The sequence below is a fragment of the Lolium perenne genome, chromosome 7 (genome assembly GCF_019359855.2).
Source record: "Lolium perenne isolate Kyuss_39 chromosome 7, Kyuss_2.0, whole genome shotgun sequence".
Lineage (NCBI taxonomy): Eukaryota > Viridiplantae > Streptophyta > Magnoliopsida > Poales > Poaceae > Lolium > Lolium perenne.
The window spans coordinates 187,836,361-187,854,870 of NC_067250.2; the positions used below are offsets into that span (position 1 = coordinate 187,836,361).

Genomic DNA, 18,510 nt, shown 5'->3' on the forward strand with positions numbered 1-18,510 from the left:
GAGTCAGAAACTGCTAACCTTTTCGAACAAAACCACTTTTAAGGTATAATTTTTTGGCCCGTTTGTGACACCAGGCAACCACCTATTGTAATTTAATAGTAAAGATATTTGTATTTACTTTTCCCCCTGGCTGTTAGAACTTTGTACTGATCTAAATATACAGCTTCAAATACGTGTATAGTATATTTTAGTAGATAGGCTCACTGCCGTAAAAGGTTGGCTTTGCTTGAATTTATTTGCCTTGAAAGTTTGTCTAATATCTGGTAAATTTGTCTCCTTTCCACGATACTCGACTGTGTTAATAAAAATACTAATTCTAGGTTTTGGCTAGGAGCGTAATGGTGTTTGATGAATGTTCCGTGTTCAGTGTAATGCAATACAAAAGAACAAATTCTTGCTTAGTTAGATGTAGGATCAATTTTACAAAAAAAAAAAACAGCTAGCCATGGCTTAATTAGTTGATGTAGGAGTGAGTGTAGAATATCGCCGATTTGTTGGTTTGGCGGCGGTGGAGAGGACCGAGTTGTGGTGTTTCATGAAGCTATCCCGACATGATGGGGAGGAGAAGAGTAGAGGAAGAGGACCACGGAAGAATCCGGGAGATGATCGATCGTGGACGAGGTCACGAGGAGTATCAGTTCTGGCAGCAGTGGAGGGTTAAAGTAGTGTAGCGGAGGTGGCGCCAAATCTAGACATGCTGTGTGCGTGAACAGGAAAAATGATTGAGAAAAACATGTCATCCATTACTTGTAGCAAACAGGGCCGGTCCATATACATATTTAGAGCCCTGGAGCGACACAATAAAAAGAGCCCTTGTCGATAAAAATAATTTAGAAAGCATTGTATTTCAAAAGTAATCCAGTACGTGGCATATATCAATGATCTTTGGATTATAGAACTCGATGAGATATTAATATATGTAGTAAACATTCTAATTTTCTAACAAAATGAAAAAAATCAATAGCAGCACATTGGATTCTGATTTAGTCTTTGTTGCAGTCTTAATTCAGTAAAGAGATCATCTAATTCGACATTACTTTGAGAAAACATTTCTATGTCATAATCATCACATAAATTCTTTGGTTGTTGCTTTTCAATGTTTACTAGGGCCAATTAATTGGATGGATATCCTGGAAGAACTACCTGTTCTAAGAAAAAAAATGTCAATTGAAGCTCTATTTTTTCTTCCTTTTCCCGGTACCAGATAAACTTCTTTAGAAGACATGTCACCAAAACAATTTGCTGAAAGCAGTCAATACGTGGTGGGCTTGGGCCATCTTTCTCTTCTTCTATTTTTTTTCTCTTTTATCTTTTTTTCCTAGATCTAATAATACTGTAGTATAGAAAGACCCTTGCATTGAAATACTACTTAGGATGGGGCCCTGTGCCCTCAACTCCCCGCGCCCCCCCGGCTGGCCCTTGTTTCAAAGCCCAATTTCTCGAAACAGACAGTCTAATAATCTGTCGGTTCATGAGCAACTGTTGGCTAAACGGTTGTTCGAGAATGTTGGTTGCAATCCTAACAAGAGGAATGGATAGGAAAAGTGACATGGTGGGAACAACTTAAATGGGCAAATTCCGCACGTCCGATGGTGGTACAAAAATGATTAGTATATAACTATTTTTCTCATAGTATGTAACATCGGTCTCCAACATTTTTCTCTGTGTAGGTAACATTTACAAAAATTCGATATTGTTATACAATATTTCTCCACAATGCATCCAATATTTTTTTATAATGTATCCAACATTACATGACAACGTATGTATCATTGATGCAAATCTCTCTGTACCAAATCCATGGAGACATCACCATGTCAGATTCGAGCTCGCCGGCCACCAATCCGCCAAGCCAGAGTTCAACCATAGACAAAATTGAGTGAAATCCTTGAATCCCCTACCAATCTATCCCTACCAATATCATCGTGGCCGTCATCTTCCTCGGAGTCGGCGACTTGGACGAGTTCACTGCGAGCTGCGGCGGCGCTAGGCTGTGTGTGGCTGAGATTACTGCTCTCATCATCGGCATGGTTCTGGAGGGAACTAGAGCTCTCTCAGGACCGGGCGCAAAGGAACAGATGGGTGGCGGCCGACGCTGGAGGAGGAGTAGGGGTGGTGGCTGGTGGTGCTCAGCAGGGTGACCTACGAGGAGGAGTAGTGGCGGCGGTCGGACGGGCGAGTGAGCTCCACCATGGCCACATGAAGAGAAACAGATGGCGTCGGGGAGAGAGAGCGTGAGCTGGCTGTAGCTACAGCCGGCTGAGGAATAGACGTTTCCTAATAATATTGTTATTATCATATTTCATTGTTCATGATAAGTGTTTATTATCCATGCTAGAATTGTATTAAACAAACACATTAATACCTATATGGTTTGTAAATAACATTATGTTCCTAGTAAGGCTCTACTAGACTAGTCTGTTGCTTAATGATGTTTAAGGTTTTCTAACCATAGGCATGTATTGTCAATCAACAAAGAGGTCAGGTTACGAAAATAATTTTGTACTTACACGCATGGATGTGGGTGTTTCCGTCGATGTTCATTTTGCTTTGATATTTGGATAAAAGGAGGAGAGAGAAAGACGTTTTTCCACCTACCACGGCGAGAGGAAATCTCGATGAATAAATCTACCGTACAGAGCACACCCACACCCATGCGTGTAAGTAGAAAATCCACTCTTATCATGTTATTAGGAGAATGATATGACGTACAAGACCAAACTAAGTGAAGCAATTGGATTGAATCAATGTTTAAATTGATACTAGCAAGAGATGACGCGGCGGCACACCGCGCTTATTGTGGTTGCAAGTTGAAACATAGAAGATATATCTTTTTCTAGATTGTGTTGCATAGTTTTTTCCTAAATGTTAGTTCGTCGTTCGAAATCCTCTACCAAGAAGAAGTGTAGATACACGTGGATGTGGTACATGGATAGTACATTGACGTGCAGAATAGCTATCAAGTTTAGATCTGTCTAAAATTTTATTACACCACTGAACATAAATGAAAGAATAAAATCCTGGATTCAAGAAAGCGACACACACTTGGAAACCGGTGAACATTTTGAATGAGTATATATGTCGCTCAGGAGGTACGCAGTAGGGGAGCCGCCACCAAGGACTCCAAATAGCAAGGACACCAATTCAGATCATGTTCTCACTGGATCATCACAACACATCTGTACTCATTGAAGTTTCTATTAAGCACTCAGATCACAAAGGGAATTATTTACTATTTACATGGACATGCAAAAATTTATCATCATTACATTTAACTGGAAAGATTACCGTAAAGTGAGATAGAAAATTCTTTTGCACCTGAAGGAGAGTGCATTGAAGTAAAGAGCATAGATAATATAGAAGAAAATGTTGTGATGCTCAAAGGGTATCATTTTACAAATGTCTGGTAGATGACACTCAAAGAGGACTCATGCTAATTTATTTTGTGTTTCTATGCGACTATGACAGTCCATAGAGCATTACCTAAAAGCAGACGTGACATGTTGGTGCAATGAGAAAATTAGGATGATAAAAATGAACTCCTGACTTCTAGGCAAGTAATCTAGATGTAAGCATATTACTAAGAAGAGAACTACCTCTGGCCGTGTTAGAAACTCGTCACTAAATTTCTTATTGCAGGGTATCAAATCCTTACAAGGGAATACATTTCTTCTAGGACTATGACAGGGACAATCAACCCTCTAATTTCTGCTTCTCCAATGCATCCTTTTTCCCTTCTAAAATTGTGGTGTAGGCATATACACACAGGAAAACTCCCCTTCCTCAAACTGAAAAATGAGGTCACTATTACTGTTGTTATTTCTTAGCTGATGCTAGGCATGTAGTCTCCTTTTTAGTAGTTATAAATCTATAACCATGCTTTTCACATGTCAATGTACAACACTGTATATGTTTAGCGAATGTGGACCAAGTAATCGTGTAGGTACCAATACATCTCTATATATACTGCACAAGGTTTACGCCGCGTAGTGCCTATCCATCTTTAGTAGGTATACGTTCAGTATTAACAAATGTATGCATGTGTTTGATGGTTAACGGATTACTATTGGACTGCAAAATTTCAAATCAGTATCTCTGAACATCTGTTAGAACTAAGATGAGACATATAATGCAAGCAAGAATTAGATCAATTTCTGAACAGCGGTTAGAACAGGGCCACATACCTACTCTCTTCTTGCCGGAAGTACATCTGGCTGGGGCGATAAAAAGAAGACAGTGGAAGGAGAAAATGGTCATCGGCGCTGCCGGGCACCGGGGGGACAGATTGAACATGGACTTAAGACATACCCGCGCTTGAGGCCACCGTTTCCCATTGAGTTTGCGGCGTCCAACACCACACAGATGCCCGAGATGGCTCCAGGCCTTGCTCGAATCGCCCCGGAGCGCCAAGGCTGCCGCAGGAGACGACGTGGCCCATGTAGCTGATGGGGATATGTGCGGGCGCAGTGCAATGAGCTCTGCTTTGTCGCAACCCCATTTGCATACACAACACAGTTGCATTTCTATAGCTAATAACATGAACACAAACTCTGAAACCAAGGTGGAAAGGAAGCCCTACAAAAAAGAAAATTAAGGATATGGATGGGTTGATAGAGTACGCAATACACATAGAGACCTACAACATATAGATAAGACCACCAAAAAATCGTTATAGAAAAATTGCCTTGTAGAAAATTCAAAACCCAGAACAGGGAACAGTTCATTTTTTTTTTGCACAGGGGCAGGGAAACTATTGACGACCATAATGTATTGAATCTAAAAGGTGGATTAGCATAGGCACTCATACATCATCCAAATCTCTGAGTAGATGTTTCTTATTGAAAGAAGAGTATATTAAATTGCACAGTAAGGCTAAGAAGCACACTCAAAACTGAATTACATGCTAAGAGTGTTTCCTACCTTTTGAAGCCCCCCTTTGTTTCTTGGCCGTCAGGGGATGTCTACAGCGAGGTGTGCTTCCTAACCATAGAGGAATGGAATGCTCCAGCCTGCCTCTTCCAGACATTGGAGAATCTCATGGCTCTAGTCCCACTTCTAATACTCTTCATATCTCCTCGTTGTTCATCATGATGCCACTCCTGCCCTTCCATTCTGCAACCAACCACTCAACGAAGTACACATACCATCATCCTGTTATAAAACAGTGTGCATCAGCAGTCTGTAATAGGAACAAAAAAAAACTCTAGAAACAACTATTTCATTTAAAAATACATGTCTCCATATTCAGCATGGTATTATCGGAAGAACAATTCCCAAAGGTCTTTTTTTCTAGAATCTTTTCATTTGGAAGTGAATATACTATGTGAGAATCTCTAGGATGTCCAACTATCAAATAATACACACAACTGGATGTTACCAAAAGGGTCTAGAAATAACTATTTCACTTAAAAATACATGCCTCCATATTCAGTATGGTATTATCGGAAGAACCATTCCCAAAGGTTGATCCTTGTGAGGAATGGTTGTGGGCTCAAAACGACTATTGCTGGTCTATCAACCTTATTGACGCTATCAAAACAATCAAATTAGGCAGAATCAGTTCCATCTTTAATCGCCAATAATTGGTAGGTAGAACTTCAAGCTGAGAATACATGCCAAATATAACTACTATATCAAAGCTAACCCTTTCTGCCGCAAGGAGATTACTTTGGGTACTGTTGATGGTCCCGTTTCCACCAATCAGGTTTTGGCACGATTGCATTTTCCCCTATTCACGAGCTGATAGTCCTGGACGTGCGGGACTTCCTTTCCCTTTTTCTCGCGTGAAAAAATCAGATCTGACCGGCTTCTTCTGGTATTACTACTTATGGTTTCCGGTTGCCCATCCCTGTAAGCAGGTTTCTCTCTCTTCTATACTCACAATCCCCGGTTTCCCGGTTCACAACGTGGGACGGTCAAAGCGGCGTGGAGACCCCACATCGAGCAACCATCGATCTGCACGTCTTCACCGCTCCAATTCGCCATGCCAAGAAAAAAAATAGGAATTGACTGCTCTCCTCCTTCCCAACGCCGCCGCCCACATCCTTCCCGGCGATCTCCTCTCCCTGCCTGGCCTTCTCTCTGCGGCTGGCTGACGAGAAGGTCGGACCCCTCCTCTCCTTCCCAAGGGGACTTGCGGCGCGGAGGAGCATCGGTCACCCTCTGCGCGCGCCGCCGTCGCGATAATGGAGGGTGTCGTTCGAAGATGTTCTCAACGGCCTCCGGCACCGTCATGTAGATGCACGCAGCGGCGAGCCAGCTAACGAGGTCCGGTCTCATCTTCTCTGTCGATGTCATCTCCGTCAGACCTCGCCGGATCCAGAAGAAACCATGTGGTCATTGATGTCCAGGAGGAGTATTGAATGTCTCCACCGACCCCTTTGGCTGATCTTCACATCTACATCCACCGGACTCCTCTCTCCCTGCCGCCATGGAGGATCCTCGAACCCTTTCGGCCATGCTATCGATCTCCGCAGTTTCAGCTTTGCCTGGGTATTCTTCAGCGTCGGCCAGACCTCTCACCGTCGTTCGGCTTCCGCTGGAGGACCAGCTGTTCGCGGTGATGCGTAGCCAGACCTCACAGCGCTGCCCTAGATCCTTCTGGATGGCGAGCTGTTCGCGGTGATGGGATTGGTGGTGATGGACCTTGCTGGCTCTGTGTGCTCGATGGTCGGATGAAGAGGGAAAGCTTCCAAGGCGGTGTAGCGGGAGACTCATAGAAATTTATATTAATCATAGAAATTTACCAGCAATGTCATGTTGTTTACTGATTGATTGATGTTGTAAGTTGCCATGCCACTATTGATGCCATGGCCGGGAGGCATTCCTCAGTGGTTCCATCTTCTGCTTTGCATGCTCCATCTCCGCTTGGAAGATGTATGTCTGCTGCTTCCATGGTACTTCTGATGGGAGAGTTGTTGGGTCATTTTCTGGTGGATATTTTTCCTCTTCTGGGTGGAATGTGAGTCAGCTGATAGTCCTGCTGGTGCTATCAAAAGTGAAAAATGACATGGTTATGAAGAACTTGCATCATTTTATTTTATCATCATGGCTTACCTTTGGTGAATCTGATTTGGGAGCCTCCTGGTGCCAAAAATCTACCACTGCCGCTTATTACTTATGAGAGAGGGATTCAGTTATTATCTTGGAAGCTCTGCTTGCACCGAAAGAAATGGGAAATCTGGTATTAGCTGTGTCTTGATATTTGGATTGGCGATTTCTTAAGAACAAGAAATAGTGCCCTCACATATTTTACTTTGTGAAAGATTAATGTTTTTTCAGCCCAGCATGTCTTCAACTGTGATAACTCCTGTGATATTTTCCATGTTCCTCTTTTAGAGGAGGCCTGTGATGCTCCTATTCTATTATTTTCAACAAAGCCTTCGTCTCGGAAAACTTCAGGTTTTAGCACCCCGAAGGTATATATAAAGTTATCCCATGACACTATCCTCCCATAAGTTTTCATTTTCTATGAAAATCATACAGTCATCTAAACTGTTGTTGTTCTAGCTTTTTTTACTGATAGGCTTAATACATGAGGCCTGCTGCAGTGTTAGAATATTTCTTTGGAAGATAATAGATGTGGATTTTGCAACAACTCACAATTAAGACACGAGATTATGTGGACATGCTGGAAATGTCTTTCTTTAAATTTCACAACTACAGATTCTATTCATACTATTATTTCATATATGTTGGCCGGCACTTTTCATATGGTTATCATCATACATAGGCTCATATGGAAATGATTCTGATTGAGGTGGATTGATGTAGGCTGTTAGGTTCGGATAACTTATAGACACTGATTATGGCCTGTTGTTTTATATGCGCTGTGCAATAAAATCCAGAATCATTTGTTAAGATACCAGCTAGCTTATAGATATTTTTCTTTTATGAGTTCAGTGTACTTTTTATAAGGTTATCGTCACACAGAGAGGTCCAGTGTTGTGAGAATCATTTCTCCTTTAAGAGTGTGTTCTCACAACTTTCTCTGAAGAAATACTTCGTGAAGCTTCATTTTGAGAGTACAATGGTCAGTGGAGTGAGACAGATAATTAAAACCATTGCGGTTATTCAAACTATTACGTTTGCTTTAAAGATAAAAGGCTAGCAAGTTACTCCCATATGCTCAGAATTTATGTTCTCTCAATACCTTTTCCGAGTGCATTATAAATTTGTTTAAAGTTTTGATAAAAAAATGATCTATCCATACAAGCTTTTGATTCATTTGCTTGGTCATGATGGCTCTGTTATGATGCTACGATCTAGATTTTGTAACACTGAAGACCTCAGGGCATGCGCGAGCAGTAAATATAACCCTATGCACTGTTTTAAATTGATCATTGTTGCGGTGGTTTGTTTGCTCAATCAGTTCACACTTGATCTCCACACTTATCTTGCAGGAAACTTAAGAAAATAGAAATGCAGGCCCCTCCAGTAAAAGATGTCTCACCTCGATCTCGGCGGAATTCTCTTTTGCATCTTCCACGGATCTTGGAGAACAAGGACCAAGAATAGAATGTGTATGAATTGGGGTTCACTGTCGTTGACCAACTGGTATCTCCTGAACATTCAGTTTCTTCATCCTCCATGCTGACCTACACATGAGATTCATGCAGTTAGCTTAGCCATCTCATTCAATTAACTGCCGATATTTACTCAACCTTCAGATGATGAAATCTATGACAATATATTTCATCTGAACGTTTGGATTTTTAGTTCCACTGTTCATCTTCATATGAAACGCCTACAATTAGACATGTTCATCTTTTTACTAGCTGACATTACATATTCCTTTTTCGGTTTATTGTGCCAGTAATTATTACAAGAACTAGTGATTATTTACAATAAGCGTGTACTTAGACTTAGATGATATTGCAGGGCAACACAATAGAAAGGCTCCCTGCTAGCCAGCCAAGTGGATCAATTCAGATAGAAGCTAAAAGAGGGCCAGATCTACAGGCTCCAACCTTTCATGGTTGTTGGTCCCTAGAAAAAAAATACATAACAGCAAACCACCCCATAGAATCAGTATTGCCTCAGAATACAATGTGCGGCAGCCTGAAAACTTCCCCCTATATGCATACGACACAAAGTCATTTGATGCTATTCTGCCACGCACAGGAGACAATGTGCTCTTATCAGGTTTCCATAAAAAAACAGCCTACTTATTACAACCTGTATTACCTACCTCTCATGCTCATTCAGTTCTCTCCTTTACTGTCAATTTTAGATATCGTTGGAGTAGTGACCAGGCTAACTTAAAATACTAGACCGTTCAAGTGTTTGGGCAGAAGTTCAGGTGCATTTATTCTTTTCATCCTTTCAGAAACTGCACTGTCTTTTTATTTTATTTTTAGAACGGATCAGTGTTATTGATTAGCTAATAATGGGAATATCAATGAATGAGTGCAAATCCTGATGATTCCTCAGAACAGCCAGACGGCAGTATGTATGTATAGTCATAAATGATGGAACTGATTAAACGAGTAAAAAAGAAAGAAGAATCACCGGTTCTTCATGCAAGTTCCATGCTCTGAAAAAAGAGTGCCAGGTTTCTTTATTGTACTTTCTACCCAGGCTCTGCTTTGGTAAATTTTATTGATTGCTCACCATTCTGTTCTTTATTAGTATGAACTAATAAAAGCTAATTGTTTAGACTTTACTACACAACCAGGAATTTAACTCTGAAAGTTTGCACGGGGAAGTGCTCAGTGAGCTGAGCTTTAGGTATCTACATATAACAACAGAAACTGTTGACTGCTCAGACTACTATCCACAGTTGCTGCAGATATCGACGTAACTTAGCATATGTGTCTGCATATAACAACAGTAGGTGTTGGATGTTCAAACTATTGTCTACGGCTGCTGCAGCCATGAATGCAGCTCATTTGGCGCACATCATATTAGTATATGTTTACTATTGCCATCTGATTCTGTGAGATGGCACCGTCAATAGTTTTTCTGTGTGTATTTGTACAGCTCTTCACAAATGTAATGAATATGTTAAAGGCTATCTTTTGTTTCCCCTATCTCTATACGACCTCTAATTTCTGTGATAAGTCGATGTGATAAAGGGTTATACCATCCATCTATTTTCTTTTTAGTTTTGCTTCTTCGGTTACAACTTATTTGGGCAGGCAGAAAAGGCGAAACATGATCTGTTGTGCAACCAGAAAGTAAGACTGAAGAAAGCAGGAGCTTCATGAAACTAATACAGGCCTAATATGAACAAATTAGTTCAAATGATTCAGAAAAGAGGAACATACCAGGTGGTAGCATAACACCTCAATTCGTCTTCCTGTACTTTTTGTGTGCGGCCTACTAGCTTAAATCAGCTTCCATGCCTTTTTATCCGATGCCATCGCTTGCCACTGAGCACCTCCTTTCTACCTCTTACCTTGAGGCTCAGTGACAAAATCAGTGCTCCCAAAGATATAGATCTTGATCAGAAACAAAATCCTATCGCTGCATGTTCCAGCAGAATGAAACTTCAGTTGATTTGAACAAACAAAAAGAATAAATCTGAGCATGCTGCAAGATCTAAAGATAGAGCATTCAGAGCATGCTTACCTATTTAGATAACCAACACGTCCTCCGCGTCCGCGACCTTGCTCACCGCATCCGCCTGATGCGTCCCACCCGCACGGCCAGGGATACGCATGCAGAGATGACCGGGAAGTGGATAAGCCAGACCCGATGTCGCCGCGTCGGCGACCCCGCGACACACCTTCTGCCCGCCCAGTCCCTTCATACCCCTTCCGGCTGCCAGCTCCTCTTCCCTCCCGGCCAAAAAAAAGCTCATAACAGCAAAATCCAGTGGCGCAGCGCAGGTGGCTAAGATCGAAAATGCCAATCCGGCGTAGCCTCCCGGACCGATCTGCTTGCTTTCCATGTTGACTGCAAGCGACAGTGATCAAGTTTGCTCAACATTTCACAGGCTCTAACCTTGCTATTTTTTCCCCTTCGAAGCATCCTCTGGAGATGAAGACAGATGTAGGTGACAGCCTGACAGCTACTCTCCACCGATCAACTCACCCACGCAAACCTGTAGCATCTGAACTTATGCACTAACTCAACACCACACTCACACCACACACACGCACACCACTAGTGCACAAGCTAGACTCTAGAACTACACTGCCTCTTATCTGTTGCTCGCAGCCCACCAGTAATACTAAGTTACGGCCTAGATGGGCCGTAAAGTGGTCCGGCTCATGTCTTCGAATTACATACTTAATTGCACGATTCTGGAAAAGAAAAGAAATAACATCTACCTTTTTTTTGACAGAAAAATAACATTTACATGTTCCAGCCATAGATTACACATGTTTGTTTAGCAAATTTTGAAAGAAATCTACAGCACCCATTTGCTCACTCTTAGCATTCAGATTTTTTCCTTCAAAATATCTTCTCTTAATAATACTACCATATATGCTGTGAATTTGAGTTTGCCAATTATCTACAAAAGCAGATGTACAGATTAACAAAAGTAAAACAGCCTAATGATACAACAGATGATGCCACAATGACCCAGCAGACGGTGCCACTGAATCCAGATACGAGGCCGTATGTCTCCTTTATTCTCCACGTCTATCTATTTATTGCTATCATTTTGGATCTCCTTTTTACATCTTTAATTTTACACGGACATCACTTCAACAGTCGCTAATAAGATTGGGCTTACATATATTCTTCAGATCCATACCAAAATATACAGACTAAGCAAGAGACAGTACCACAACACTACAAGGCACAACTTTAGTTCCCTAAATAGAAACACCTCGAGGAGGATGCCCTTACAGACCCCCGCCTTCTTCTGCCAGCCCCAACACAACTCCGTCCGCTACTCACGTGGATCCTATTGCAAAGATCCATCCTCCGAGGAGGAAGCCAGTGGTAGGTGACAACAGCTCCATCCACTCTTTTTTTCGCTAAAGCAACGCGCTGAAGCAATGCACGGGCCACTCACTGACTCTCCCCTCTCCCGGCTTCCTTATTTCGGACAACAACAACCCATCAGCAGTGCCACAATACAATCTAAATGGGCCTTGCAAAGCTCATGTAGATCTGCACTTCTGGCCCTCCCGACAGCAGATTCCCCGCCGCTTAGCCAATCCTTCGCCGAGCCCACGCCGACGCCATTCCCGGCGAGGCGTACATCAGGCGGTCTTCGTTGACATCGCGCCAACATCCCTTACTGATGTTGCCATGGATCTCGCAAATTTCCTAAACATGACGAGAAAATAGTTTCTTCTGTTCTCTGCTTAATTTCCCACTGATTATGTGGGTACATATTTTGATACTCTAACATGTATTGATACACTATATATCTTAGTTTGTCTTCTCTTTTCAGAAGTTCAGCTCAGATGGTAATACTAGCATATCCAAATTGACAAGTGAACTCCACCAAATTCATTTCAGCAAGCTTTGAGAAATCTGATCAGTTATCTCATACAAGAAGTAAGTAGATTCCACAAAAATATCGATAAGATCTAATATATCATCAGCAGATATTATTTATAACTCCTAAAGTCTTATGTCATACAGTCAAACAATCACTTATACCGAATAGCCCCATCTAGCCTCCCCTCTCGAAGTATTCAACAATCCACCAACACAAACTACACCTCCCACACCCTAGACAACATGGGTGCGGCGTGCGCCGCGCCGCAAACTTCCTAGTATATACCCATGTTCAGTGGGAATACATACACTCCCGTTTCTTCGCTGCAAAAATCAGTGATTTGTGTAAATAGCAATTTCACACCTGCACTACCCAACCCTTCTAGATATAAAGGACAATCCTAAAAGCACCAGCAATAGTTGATGCCACTGATACTGCAGCACCATTTTACCAATGAAAAAGCACACATACTCTTGATTCTTCCTATATCGAGTTAAGCATCATCATAGTAACACAATTTACTACTGTCATTCTTCTAGTTTTGTGCATGGCATCGTGGTATTATACTTATAATGCGCATGAAATAAGAAGCTGAACAAAAAATTGCTCAAATGAGTTATTCTATCGAACTCCCTTACCTCCATTAGACCAGACAAACTCTACATTAGGCCTCAAGCAATGCAACATCATCCTCTTCGACGGCGATGGATGTGTATATGGCCACCTTGACCATGGACAGGACGTTGCCAGCCTCTGCTATCAGATGCACCACAGGCTTGTGCGTCCTGCTTAAGGCCTCCATAAAGGAATTTTCCTCCTGGAACTACATGTACATTGCAAGATATCTAAATGAGACTGTCTACAATATCTGACATTTAAATTACTAAAGGAAAATCACAAACAATGATACGAAATTCTGAATATGAAATTAACATAAACTAAATATCATGTAACAAATTTGTATCTGAATTCAAATACCCATGGGGGGTATGAACTTGGAACATGAAACATGCTTTCAAATCAAAACAAGAAATATGTAGAAATAGCATTCTAGCAATTTAAAAGATACACTAAAGAGAGGAACATATCATGGCAAAAATACATGAATTAAAATCACCAGCACGGATATGTTTATCCATCAAGACCTGCAACTCTCTCAAACATGAGGAAAGAAGCATCAAGAACATATCAGGCGGCTCTGTGGTCAGGCTCTGTAAAAGAAGGAAGAAGCCTAGCAACAACAACAACCACCGTACTACTGCCGATTCCAGGAGCAGGAGAAATTGAAGTTGGCTTGGATTCGTGTAGCAAGAGCATGCCTAGTTAGGCTTTGTGCAGGAAGAAAAGAGGCATAGATGATCTGGGGCAGCAAAAAAAAGGCGTTCTAGTGCTGTCAGTGCAGCCGTAACTCTAGTGATGTCGTTGCCGTTTCTGATACCCAGCCTCGCTTCCGATCCATCGCGCCGTTGATGCAGCCGCGGACGACGGAAGGTCACCGCACCTGGGCGGTGATGCGATGAGATCCGGCCACAAAATCACCATCTAGATGCTCCCATTGTACTCCCGCCGTCCCGTTTTAATTAATTTTGGGGAGAAAAAACGCTTCAGAAATTGACTTTAACATTCCCGTCCTATCCAGTATTAAATTTTAAAAAAGACTCCCTAAGATCTACTCTCCCGACGCTGGACCTGCAGGCGGCGCGTGCGAACCGGCTCCTCACCCTGCTCCTCTCCAAGCCGCGCGGCTTCCTCCCGCTCCGCGTCCTCCGCCGTTGCCGCGGCTTCCTCGGCCTCCCGCGCCGCCGCCCGCTGGTCCCCTTCGTGCTCCGACCCTCTTCCGCCTCTTCCAGCCCCCCACCTCCAGCCTCCTCTCGCCCTTCCTCTCCACCTCGCTGTCGGGCTCATCCACGCCGCTCGCCGCCCTGCGCGGAGCCGACCTCGCTCCACTCCTCGCGGCCAAGCTCCATCGCGTCCTCCTCATGACCATGCGGCGTAGCCTCCTGGTGTCAAGGTCGCCCACATCGCCCCCGACCCGGCGGCCTGATTAGTGAAGACGAGGATGTGCGGGTAGCGAGTAAAAAACGACAGGGTTTTTATTGCAAAATTGCGGTCGAGTTAACTAAAACGTGACGGAGGGAGTAGTTGTTTGATGGATGTTGCCGGCCTAGAGAATTCTAGGGGAGATAAAGAGAGAGCCTACACACCTGTAGGAGAGCCGCCATCGAGATGGCGCCGTGGCCAGAGCACTCAACTCGCGGAGGATATTCTGAGGCAGCCAGGATCCGTCGGAGCTTCTCTTCACGGTGTGGCGGAGTCGATGGTGGCCTTGTGCAACCCTCCTCGCGCTCGTTAGCGGCAGCGTGGCGGAATCGATGGCGTCCTCTTCCTCATGGCTCATGCTCGTTGGCGGCGAGGTGGCGGATTCGACGGCGGCTTGGCGCCGCCCTCCCCGCGACGCTCGTCGGAGGCATCAGCCTCCTGCGACGGGCCTAATCGCGCTTGGCGACGGCGACCTGGCGGAGCCGCCCGCGACGCAGCGCGCCTCCTCGCTCTCTTCGCGGAGCCTCATGTGCTCGTCGGTGATGGCCTGGCGAAGGCTCCCAGCCTCCCACGATGCGCCTCCTCTCCGTTGCTCTCCTGTGTCCCGAGCGATTTAGATAGGGAAGAGAACCTGGCAAACCTTACGGTTGATTTGGGAGTAACCGTCCATGACTCCATGAGGGGAGCTACATCGGCGGCGGGGGGACGACGGGAGCGCCTCGGTGACAGCCAGCGCTTGGAGTTTTCTTGTGGTCAAAGCGGTGCGGCAGAGCGGCAGAAACAAATCCATGAGGCATAGAAAACCGAGCAGCTGGCCCACCATAAATTGCAAAAGCCACATCGCAACAGAACACAACACTAAAGCAAAAGAGAAGAGAAGAGACCAGAATGTGCACGCGGCAACACCACAAGAGCAGCAAGCTCACCTGAAAATTCTCATAGGACACCAAAACCGTACACAGAATAAATTCTGGAGATATCAAACTATCAAAGTAGCATATGTGTTAACACCACAGTAGTCCTAAGCAGGTCCCAAAATTATGAGAAAAAACGAAGTTGTTCATCTTTAGTATAGTAGATATAGCTTTCCAATATCAATTATATTAATCCTTAGACCATGAGATTATTCTACTCCTAGTACTGGAAGAATACTTTGAGGGTGTCAACCATTACTTTGTAATTTGGTGATCACAAAGGTGTTCTTGAGTGTTTAGAAAGTACTTGTTGGGTGGTTTGTAGAAAGAGTGAGATTTGTTCATCCTCTTGATGGATTGATATATTTAGGTAACACATATTCTATATCGCTTTCAAGCACGTGACTATTAAGTTAGACAAAAGGGAATTTTGTATTACGGTGCGACTAAAGAGTACTTGTTGTGAACGAGATTGAACTCGGTATGTTGATACCGACGATCGAATCTCGGGCAAGAAAAATATCGCGAGACAAAGATAATTGAATATGGCATTGATTGAATTGTAACAAATCACAAAATTTCAAAACAATGAAGAAGACCAATTCCCTTTTTCCAAAATTTGGAGCCAACAAATTTTTTTGAATTACATTATCCTATGTGCATAGTATCATGCATGTAGGTAGTGATCCTTGCCATGATTGTTTGTTTGGAATGTGGAACATGATCTAAACCCTAAAACTCTACCCCTTTTTGAAATTAAAGAAAAACCAAGAAAAAGGAAAAACAAAGAAAAAGGTGAAGCATATATGGGCATATAGCCATATTTGCAAATAGAGGTCTATGCCCTATTTACTTTACCAAAATGGTTGTGAACCATGGTTGAACTCAAACTAACACTAAAGGAACCCTAAACCTTGCTCTTTAGAGTCAAAAAGAAATAAAGCAAAAGAAAAGGCATATGAGAGCAAATAGTTATTTTGCAAACCTTGACCTATACAATTTTTACTTTACCAAAATGGTTGTGAACCATTACTAAGCTTAACCTACCACTCAATGAACCCCAAAACAATGACCTTGGGTCAAAGAAAAAGAAAGGGGAATAAAAAATGGGATTCACATATTAGCATATGGACACTTTTGCAAATCTTTAACCTAGGCCATTTTACCTTGTGTTGATGGTTTAGAAACATTACTAAACTCAAAAGAATAGCATATGAATCAAAGAAATGGAAAACAAATCAAAAGAAAAATCAAAATCAAGTCACATATGATAATGGTCATATGTGACAATGTTAACATCTTACCCACTTTGAGCCCTTGTAGTAAGCAAATCCTAAACTAAACTTTCTCAACTCTTTGCACCTCATCCAAGTACTCATCAAGGTGAACAAAATGGTGAAGACCAACCTTCCAAACTTATTCTAAATTTATTAATCTAAGCATGCAAAGTTGCAACATTGAAACAAATTCTAGATCATACACATTTTGGATTTTCACAAAACCACTCAATTTTGCAAACTAACACCACCAATAGGAGCCAAACATTATTTGAACAACACCAATGCAAAAGTTTGCCAAAATTAAAATTCAAATTCAAATTCCATTCGGCCATTTAAACAAACACTTTGTGTGCACTATTTGGCAAATGTGACACACACTAAAACCTAGTGGATTTTAGCATGCACTTGTCATCCACAGTACCCCTGCACCTCTCCTCTACTTCACCATGTCCTTGCTTCACTGTTCCAAGGCCACACATGACCAATGCCATGCCATGTCAACCATCATGCTCACCACCATGCCACTCTATTCTCCTCCCTCGCCTGGATGATCTCACCTTGTCAAAAAGGATGACCACACTCCCACCAACCTGCCATGACTCGCCCTGGGCCAAGAGAGGCTCTGCACGCCACAGTCCACGACGTGCCCGTGGCGCCCAGAGCATGCCAGGACGCCGACGTGTGCACCCCTAGACGCGCCAGTACACCGCCCGTCCCCGTCGACTGAGACCTCCCCCTGGCCTAAGATTCTACCAGTAACCTCACCTCAGCACCAGCAACCTCCAGGACATGGACGTTTGGCCAGGAGCGCTCGGTAGCCGTCGTCATCATCACAGACCGCCGCCACTGTTCTCCAAGGACACCGCACGACACCCGTTGATTGAGAGCCCCATTCTCTGCAAAAAAACGTCCCTGATGCTCATCGTGACCTCCCGCACAGTCGATGCTCCTCGCCCGTGAAGCTAGCTCACTGTAGCCATGTCAACATCGATGACCTGCCCGCACCCCCTCGGCCACCTCGCGACCCTATAAAATGGAGCTCTCCCTTCAGTCTCTAAGCACATCATCCACTTCCCCTCTCCCTTCTGAGCCTCCTCGACTCCTTCCCCTCTCCAATTAAGCCCTCTCTCGCCGGAATTTGGCCGGAGTCCACCGCGGCAGTAGCTGAACGGAGGCGACAACCCCGACCACCTCAGGAGCTGCTGCGACCACCATCCGCCTTGCCGTCGTCGGCAACGTCGATCGCCCGCCTCGCCAAGCCTCGTCGGAGCCCAGGTGAGCCTCCGACCCCCTACCGCCGTCGCCGGCAGTGTTTCCTCTCGCCGCCTCCTGTCGCGGATGCAGATGACCGTGCGCCGTCGATCTTGCTTTTAATCCAACGACCCCCATTCATCCATACTGTTTCGGTGTGAATCTGACGCTGACGAGTGGAGCCCACTGTCAGGCCGCCAGCGTGTGCACGAAGCGCCACTAGGCCGGCCCGTTCGCTCTCTCCCTGGCCCAATTCCCTTTCCCGCCAGAGCCCAATGATTTGAATTTCGTTTAAATGATTAAATCAAATTTGAATACTGATGCCAAATTCAAAAATCAATAAAACAAAATCTACTGATCCAAAATTGGTGAATTTTATATAGTTGGAAAGCTTATGAAATTATCTAACCAACTACACTGGTCTCAACCCTAGATTTGTTATAGAACAATTGCAATGAAAATAACAAGTCAGTACCTTTTCCAATTTTAAATAATTATTAAAAATCAACCATAATGAATTTTGAGGGGATTCCACCTCTCTAATTCACATTTCAAATACTTTAATTATTTATGCAAAAATATGGCATGGTTGTTTCAAAGGATCATGGGCTAGATTCAA

General features: G+C 43.5%; 1 long non-coding RNA gene across 5 annotated transcripts; it reads right to left on the minus strand.

Moving 5' to 3' along the window:
* Positions 1-2,810: 2,810 nt before the first annotated feature.
* On the minus strand, positions 2,811-11,074 carry LOC127326213 (uncharacterized). 5 transcript variants are annotated; one of them, XR_007867700.2, is made up of 7 exons: positions 10,573-11,073; positions 10,269-10,467; positions 8,453-8,597; positions 7,057-7,153; positions 5,668-6,979; positions 4,921-5,151; positions 2,811-4,575 (listed from the first exon to the last, which is right to left on the minus strand). It is a non-coding gene; the product is annotated as an uncharacterized lncRNA (long non-coding RNA). The 5 variants fall into 5 exon arrangements; XR_007867697.2 differs by having other exon boundaries at positions 5,668-6,988; XR_007867699.2 differs by having other exon boundaries at positions 2,811-3,179; positions 4,185-4,575; positions 5,668-7,153.
* Positions 11,075-18,510: the final 7,436 nt, after the last annotated feature.